Genomic DNA, 10,226 nt, shown 5'->3' with positions numbered 1-10,226 from the left:
AAATATTATTTAGTTTACAAGAATTACTTCCCCTTGACTTCCAAGAAGCTAAAAATAGTAAGAAAGAATAATTTTACTTGTAATAAAATAAAACAAAAACACGCACAACGTAAATAAGGACAATATAAGAAATTATAATTTAAGCACATATACACACAACAAATCATATTACAAGTGACGAAGCTAACAAAACTCATGGAATTAATTTAAATTCAACTATCAACTAATAAAATATCCGAAATGTGTAAACAAATCAAAAAATAAGTTTCCTATCTGAGGCAACTTACTACGAACACGCTAACTAGAATATGAATAACTTAAAAATAAAACTCGAAGAATAGTCAACTATATAAAAAAACAAACGGACGAAAACTTTCAATAAAATGAAAAAATAGAACAGTAATAATAATACAAAAATATTTAATATTAGTTAAACTAAATTCAGCATGGCCATAATCTTCATAACCGAGAAGAAACGACAGAGTGTGTCGGTTATGTGAACTATGTAAGTTGCCTAAAATGGTGTTTTTATAAGTTGTTTTTATATTAAACATCTGAGTAGAACGTGACTACATATGCAGCAATAACATAATTTTGCAGACTTGTTAGTTACAATACGAAACAATATTGTAAATGATACTTTTTAGAAAGTAATAAATTACTGAGAAAAATTGATATTTGAAACTTGGAGAATTATTATACTACTAACTATATATATATATATATATATATATATATATATATATGCATATATATACACATATGTGTGTGTGTTTGTGTGTTTGTGTGTGTGTGTGTGCGTCTGTGCGTGCGTGTATATCTGTGTATGCTTATGTAACTTTCAATGCTTTCAAAGATAACATGATAAATATTACCCGGAATTGTTCTAATTTTCTGTCAGGCTTTGCGAAGTTCAAAATTTTATTTATGTTTCATCTCTTGAGTCGTGTATTTTGTCACGTTGTAATTTCCTTTCGAAAAAAAAGTGTAGACATTCACAATGAAGAAAGATGTTATCACAATCAAGAAATCGACATGCCCGCACATTTAAATTAAGAAAATATATAACAAATTGATTGGTGTATAAAAAACACCATATTATAAAAAAAAATATTAACATTGATTATACCTCGTTAACTTTCTATTTTATAGATATACTCTGTATTAATACGGAGAACAGCTATGAATGTATTAATCTCACCAGGTGCGTAAACAAACGATTGTCATGTTGAGCGCTATTAACGGCAGCAGCCAATTGCCAGACTCCAGGACACTTATAGATGCAGACGCTGATATAAACTAAATCCTAACACACTGACAAACAAGGGCTAATTGAGACAAAGTGGACGTATCTCAAATCATAGAACCTCTATCTTTTATAATAAATACTTCACCTGTCTGCTTAAAAAGTATGTATGCATATATGTATGTATGTTTGCATGTCTGCTCAAAATTTTTGACAGAGGCGATGGATTTTCACAAGATAAGTATTGTTTTGATTCTCGACCCTTCGGACGACAAATATCGAAAAATCGGCTAAAAAAATTAATTCCTTAATACTAATCTGGCCACTTTTCTATAAGGAAGGCTCTCTTTTTTTCGCCATTATATTCGAAAGTCAACGGCAAAAACGTTTTCTTTTTCACATTCTTTTTCTCCTTCGCGATACGGGTTCGAGCCTACCTGCCTACTTTTTTTTTGGGGGGGGGACTCCACACACGCTTCCAAACACTCGGTCAACGGCTAGTATTTTATAAAAATCACGTTGTTAATTTATATGTCTGGCAGTGTTCTTAGATATGTTTTGAACAGAAATTAATCCGATACGTATCGAAAATCGAAAAGTTTTATAATAAAAATAGCTTTTCTTCCTTATAGATAAAAAGAATAATTTTTACAGGTGAATATTTTACGTAACAGCGGGCAAGGGAGATAATAAATTTCAGCATGCTATCGGCGGCTGCCTCAACTACCTCAAGCCAGGATTGAAATCCGACCGCCTGTGCGACAGTCAAGGCTCCTAACCATTATGCTATCGGCGGCTGCTATGCGAGTCGTGAGTTTAACGATGTTTTCACATCGTCCGAAATACCTAAGCTAGATTTGTTTACAAGGGCATCACTTTATACGCTAATGGTAATTGTTGTATCACTTCTCAATATGTTCAACTAAAGATGAGGAGCATTAGTGTCATCCACTTATGGTACTGTTCGGTTAGACAGGGAACTACCTCAAGCCAGGATTGAAACCCGGCCGCCTGTACGACACTCAAGGCTCCTGCTTCATAAGTTTTGGTTTCGCTTTCGATTCAAATGATGCTCTAAAGTCATATGAATATATTTATTTAAAACACAACTTTATAATATATAAAAATTCATAGAAAACTTACTCTGCTATAATATAGGAAATCTGCATGAATTAACATATCATATTTAAGCGAATTTTACGACCAGGTTACGCCGGACATGTTTTTAGTCTAGATTAATAAAATACGGTTGTTATGGTCCTGTGTGTTTATGATTCTTACTAATATTATAAGGTCTATGATGCTACTTGAATCATATGTATTTGTTCTATATACGATTTTACTATCTTTTGTTTTTAGACTAGCAGGACGCACGCTCGTGAAATACGCTTACATAAGTGATTTTGATTAACGTTCTTTATACGGTTTTGCTGTCTTATATATTTAGATTTCTTTGTACTTATCACCATGTATGTAAGTCTAGAATTGAAACATTTGGTTTCCAAAATTTTATTTATATTTTACTTAGTTGTTATGAATTGAGATTATGTTATAATCCGATCTTGATAAGCCGCTGTGTAGCACTAGTTAATTAAAAGTGTCATATTTAATCCGGTTTAATCCGGGACAAAAGATATCTGTTCCTATGTAAGCATCCTTGAATTACGTCTTGACGCTTATTTATTAAATCATCCTTCGATGTAAATATGTGGTCAGTTTCAAGGATACAAAGGTTAACATCTTTTCCTACATAAAAAAAATATGAGAATGAATTTTTAACTCATTATGGTCGGTATATATAAACTGAGCACCTTTAAAGTAATTGATCTAGTAAAAGATAATTATGTTAACCCCTTTAAGAAACTCGTTTCTTATCATTCAGTTGCATTAAGTCGCTCAATTTAGCTCTTTTAGATCATCGTATAACGATTAGATCACTGTGACTGACGTAAAAGATCATTTAAAAATAAAATGTTTAAATTCGACGTTATTTCTCGCTGTTAATGGTAGCCAATTTGATATGGCTTTGCTAATCGAGTCAGAGATGGCTCGTATTGCCGGGTTCGAACCTGTCTGTAGGTATTTAATTATTATAGTATATATATATATATATATATATATATATATATATATAGTAATTTATAAAATATATATGTCGATTAAGCTACACTGAATATTCGGCGTTTCATCCACTCTAGGATTCGTCAGGCTTATGCGCGAATTCTGTGGTTTTTTATCGTTTTTATAGGGTCCTCTTCTATTGAGGATTTTAGTTAGCCAATCAGCTTTCTAGTATCCACCGCGCCCCTTCCTATCAGCCAATGGGCATGCATTTTATCGAATAAAGGATCTGTTTTAAAACTAGGTTAGTGGTTTAAGGCAGACATTTATTTATTTTGTTAGTTTATATTTAAATATACATATGTGTACATGCATATATGCACATATATATACATATATATACATACATATATGTGTGATCGATTATGTATATTAATGTTTATTTAATTTATTTATTTGTTTATTTTCTATTGTTTTTGTTAGTTTTAAAACTATATATATATATATTAATGTGTCTCATTAAAATGTATGCACTCTTTAAATTATGTACACTTGCTATATCAATACGCTACTCAACGTTCCTTTGAGATGTTTAGAAATAAAGGATGCCACTTCCCCACTATCATCACGGCGTAAGAGCATATATCGAAAGTCACCTTCGAAACAGATAGTAAGGACGAAGAGGAAGTATCGAGTACTGTCCACGCTCACCAGATTTGACCCCCCATTGATTTTTCTTTTTGGGAACGGGGGTGAGTGGCGTGTTTAACACAGGGTTCACACGACAAAACGAGCTACAATGAATGAGTTGAAAGCAACCATTGAAAGAAGATCTGTCAACATCTCAATTGAACTGATTAGGCACGTTTTAGATTCAATCAGTGAGCGTTGTCAGCTGTTCTTCGACCACAATGGCCAATAATTTGAACACTTTCCATAATTTTCTATATTTGTTCACAGTATTTTGATGCATGAAACTTTTCGTTCTTATAATAAATGTTGGGTTTATGGTCATTTAAAGAGTGTATAATTTTATATATATATATATATATATATATATATATATATATATGTCAGTAGAGAGAATGAGGATCTACGAATGTTTTACTGTCAAATTTTTAATTATCAACGAAGTAGTTGAGATCGATTATTTTTTCAACTAAATCGGTTAATTGCCTGCATTAGCTGAGGACCTATCGCTACGCACTAGAAGGAAACTTCATATGACTCCACGCAGTGATTTAGTCCATAACCCATTGTAGTTTACATTGCACTGTAGAGAACCTACTGTTGATTTTTTTTCATTATGTTTATATAATGGGTTGATTTTAAGTATAAAATGCAAAAGTCAAGTATCATGATTCAGGTGTGCTTTAAACAGAAACATTCATTCTGAACGCGACCTGTCATATCAATGCATTTACTATTGCTTTTTATATGCCTGACCTTAATATTTGTGCCGTAATAAAACTTTTCAAATGCATTTGTGATGTTAGTATGTATAAAGCGTCTAATTGAATCAACATCGTCTATTCATTCTTTAACTGGATTTTTTTGATTATATAGTGTGCGAAATATCGCTCATCGTAATCGTACTATTCTGATTTCGTAGTTCATTTTTTTTTTATTAAAAAAGGAGTCTTTACTTTAAGAACGACCCCTGTATTACAAAGCGCGCTCCCGACGTACATGCATAGCCAACATTCATCACTGTCAAAAATGCATTGAGAATGGTGGTAACTATGTATAAAAATAGCTTCTTAAGTACAAAAAGTTGGTCATTTTAATAGTACGACTTCCGTCTTCGTAACATTTCTCCGGTAAAAATAGAAGGTTTTACGTTAGGATCGACCCTCTTATTAGCATAATTCTGGTTTTGAAAAGAAATTTAAAAAAACAGAAGGAAAGTAACTTCAATGTTTTTTTACATGTATAAATATATATATATATATATATATATATATATATGATAAAAAACGAAATTATTTTTGCACCAACCTAATATGTACAGCAATGTCTTTGAAAAATACCATAAAGTTTTTGAACAGACACTGTTGTGTAAAACTCTGATAATCTTTTGAAAGTTGACATTTCATGTTGGTTTATTCAACGCTTATTTAACTAGATTATACACTTGAACATAACATCCATCCGCGCTCTTCTGAAAAAAGCAAACACATGATGCATAAAAGAAGACGAAAACCCGGCTAAGATCGAAAACTATCAAATTGACGTCGACCTGTCAAAGGACGCCATTTTATATGACACGATTTTATAACCAATACTGCGATAAGAAGCTCATCAAAGATTTTGCCTCTTAAATGCAATTAACCAAAACAAATTAGACTTCTATTTCTCTTAGAGATAACGCTTGCAAAAGCAACACAAAACATTGGAAACAAACGTAAATAAATAAAAAAAAAACTTATAAGAGCTTAATATGGTTTTCTTTAAGCATTGTCTGATGTGTATATAAAAAAGAATTCATGCAAATATATAACGTTTGATCTAAAGTAGAGAGGATATCTAACGAATAAAATTTTCCCGAGATATTATACACACCGGAAATTTCATTTGAAAACACTGACATAAATATAAGCACACCGCAAATAGAAAACATCCGGAATAACTATGTAGACGGGGAGCGTCTGATGTTTGAGAACATCACCTTTTTTTCATCAATTCTTTCCTGTGTATTAACTTTTACTTCTTTTACGGACAGTCATTATTATGATTTACTTCTATGCAGTCATGTTGTATAGTCGGGGCCATATTGAAGACACATAATACAGAAGATGATAATGACATTTATATACTTTTTACACCACGATGACGACTGTGACGATTCTTGGGGATTTCATATTATTATTAATACAGAGCTGAGACATTTATACTACAGTTCTTGTTAACACAGATAGAGGGGAGTTACATTACTGATGATGGCGGAGGAGGGGACATATAATACTTTGATGGAGTTATGCAAAGTTCGTTTACAAGTTGATAAACAAAACACATTTACCTTTTCCTTTTTGTGGAATGACGACAGACGAAGACAGCATTTTACAAATATAGATGATTCTTAATTCGTACCAGCTGGATGATGATGATGATGGTCAGGGATTCAAGCCTCTCAATTACATTGTCCTATCTTCTTCTTCCTCTTGCCTCCAAGAGGGCGTCAGCTCCCAGTGTGGCCGACTCGAGGTCTCTCTGGCTCTGTCTTTCATTGTGACCGTGTCTCTGTGACTAACTGCGGACCCTGTCTCAATATATTGAGAATATCCTTTCTTGATGACGTCAGAGGAATGCTTCGCCACGTGAAATTTATTCATGTGTATTTTTCCTATGTATGCCCCAAAACACTTTTGTTCAATACCTAACCTATTTGTTTATCATTATTTTTGAACTCGTGTTGTCCATTCATTTAACTGACATAATTAATATCCAGTTATTTTCAAAAGAATGAAGACTCGACTGCATTCCTAAATTAAATATCGATCTCTGACATAAATAATATTTCGTTATTGCAAGAACAATGAAACTCGTTCTACATTCCTAGGATTTTAATATGTATTCTTTTAAAACTTTTCTTACTGGGTTCGATTCTAACCTTTTCCAAATATCATTTTCAAACTTATCTACTTTTGCTTTTTTACTTATTGTGCTCTGTCCTTTTTCAAAACAGTCATATCCGATGGAACAAGAGCATACAACTACCGTGGATTAAATAAAGGTTTCGATACGAAATTCCGTGCATGTACCTGAGTCGGACAGAAACATTTCTAGGTTTCTCAAGATACCTCCGTAGACGTTAGATGGACCGAAACGTTATGCTATTAACACTCAAGATGAGAACAGTAGCGCGAAGATTCCAAATAATACGATTATTATTATTATTATTATAAAGATTATTATTATTTGTATTATTATTATTATTATTATTATTATTATTACTATTATTATTGTAAAGATTATTATTTATATTATTATTATTATTATTATTATTATTATTATTATTATTGTTGTTGGCTCACATGGAGCTTTCACACAGGTCATCATAGATCTGATTGAAAATCTGTAGTGTTCCTGGAAGCTAAGTGACAACAAGTCGCCCCAGAAGTCCAACACTCTCCACCTCCTTCGATAGCATTTGAAAATAATTTTGGGTTATTGCAACAGCTTCTCACCATTGATTTCTCGCTGGAAGAGGACATTGGTCTGTACTGGAAGTTGAGTGGCATTAAGCCTTCCCAAGGTTCCAGTTCTCTTCGCGCTTGTCAAGCGGAGGTCTGGTCAGCGCTTTCTCCTAGGTCTTTCCCTACTCCTTGACCCTTCTTGGCTATTTGGTTTCACACTTTTTTATGGGGGTGGTGATGGGACAATGGGAGGGGATGCGTGATGGAGATGTAGAACTTGTTGATTGTTGATATGCAGCTTCAGTGTTCTTAATTCCCTGTAAAACATCTTCATGTTTTGCCTCTACATCCGTTTGTCTTGCTCATGTATGTGGTTCATGTATATTATTCTCCGCATTCAACCGTTTTCCTTAGCGTTAGTCGTTGTATCTTTGCAGCCAATCCTCTTATCCAATTTTATCTATTCTTTTTTCAAAGATTTTTTTTGGGGGGGTTGTTCCTAGTGCTCCTACTATTATGGGTAGTATTTTGATTTTCTTCATCATCCAAATCCCTTTTAACTCTCTGGTTAGCCCTGTGTATTTGCTCCGTTTCTCCCTTTCTTTCATACTGACCCTGTGGCCAGCTGGGACAGCAAAATCTACGCAGTATCTACGAGTTTTAACACAGGTTATCATCATAGAATTCTCTTTAGGAACAACTTGTGGCGCTCTCTGGAGTCTGAGTGACAAGTCTCCCCGGATTTCCATTACTCTCTACCTGTTTCGATACCGTATGATTATATACTCACTACAAGTAATCATACGGGCCGCCATTCAAGATTTCTCTTTACGAATTACTTGTGGCGCTCTCTGGAGTATGAATGACAACGTCTCCCCAGATGTTCAGCATTCGCCAACTCTTTCGATAACCATTGCAAATGAATTTGTATTACTGTAACCCGCTTACCACTGATATCTCGTTATTGGCGGCCATTACTCTTCACTAAAATTTGGGTGGAAAAAAAAAGCCTCCCAGCGTCCTAATCCTCTTTGCACTCATCAAGATCTGGCTAGTGCTTTATATGCTCTTCGTTATTTGGTGACACACACACACACACACATGGGAGAAGGTAGGGGCGCATGGGGTTGGCTTACAATTATATAGTTTAATATTTCACCGTTCCATGTGATGGCCATTTGTTTTTTTTTTTGTTTTTTTTACATCTGTAGCGTTTTCTGTATGTACAGTCTCTTCCTGTGGGTCGTGTGTATTAATCTCCGCATTCCAAAGTTTTTCGGAATTGTTGCTAGTGCTCCTACTATTGTTACATGATAAAGGGCTGTCCCCTTTTCATGTAAGTAAAAAATAGGGAATTACTTAAATGTAAATATGAAATAGGATAGTCAAGGATTCGAACTTGCGAACCTAGATTTGGAATTGAAAATTTCAATCATAAGTTAAAATAAATACAAAATGTTATTTAAATAAAGATTGTGGGATTGCAATTGTTTAGCTTATATATCTGTATATGGAAAAGGAATATAATAATGAAATTTGTTTCTGTGAAAATTAAAATTAGGAATTTAATCGTCAATTGAAATTGTAAACATATTTTGTAAAGAGGTTATTTGAAAAATAGGTTACCGAACTCGGGGTCATGTCAAGTTTGGCTACGTTACGCATGTCACCAAACGTGCTTTATGAGCACATGTTTAATCATGCGATGACGTGACGAGTTCTTAATACATATAGAGTTTTTAGATGCAGTCTGAGAGAATAGGAGAAGAGTCGGGGAGAACGAGCCGAGAGAGAAGTCAGAAACGGCTGCTGACGTCAAACCTTGGAAGCTAAAAGTTTATGTCTCCAATATGCTATCTCTTACAACATGAACATCGTAAGACATATGAACACACAACACATGGACAAACCTAAGGCTCTAATCTCTCACTAAGATTGTCTCCATCTCACAGCTGCTGACGTCAAACCTTGGAAGAGAAAGGTTAGAGAAGAAAAAGCCATGTCAACAAACTTTGAATTCCTCAAGCGAAATCATGGACCGGTCATGTAATAAAGGACGTCATGATCTTTGTGTATCTGCGTCTTCGTGTTGTAAGTCAACAGAAAACGTATTGTCCATTTATATTATAAGAACTTTGTGAATATCATCATCTCAAAAATAGGTAAGAAATATATGTGTCATTGGTTATAGAAACACTCTTGTCATACAGAACTGCCAAAAGTATAAATGTTAAACCCTCGGTCTATCTATCTATATATCAAATCTCCTCGCATTATGTAGTATCATGTACACTGTCTATTATATATTGTCAAAAATGTCTCTCTCTTTATATATACCTGTTTATGTGTCCAATATTCTTTCTCTTACAACATGAACATCTTAAGTCATATGAACACAAAACATGAACACTCCTAAGACTCTAATCTCTCACTAAGACTGTCTCCATCTCACAACATTCAGCAATAATACGGAATATACGTTCTAATAATAACACCACGTAACATATTTGTAATTTGGTGAACGTGACTAGTCCACTCATGCAAGAGTGGGTTTGAAAAAAGAAACTGATGTTACCACGGTACCAACGTAAGGGTCCATTACAACTAGAAGATCACACAATGCGAAAAAGACAAAGGAAAAAAACACAAAGGAAAAAATGCAAAACGAAATAAAACAATAATTAAGAAGGAAAAAATAGAATATATATACATCTTAATAATGCCACCATTGTATAACATATACGAATATTTGGTACCTTCTAAAAAGATACCCATTATATAAC

Source organism: Euprymna scolopes, chromosome 38 (genome assembly GCF_053919585.1).
Source record: "Euprymna scolopes isolate OS-2025 chromosome 38, ASM5391958v1, whole genome shotgun sequence".
Taxonomy (NCBI): domain Eukaryota; kingdom Metazoa; phylum Mollusca; class Cephalopoda; order Sepiida; family Sepiolidae; genus Euprymna; species Euprymna scolopes.
The sequence above is the reverse complement of the archived record's forward strand: the minus strand, read 5'-3'. Positions refer to the sequence as shown.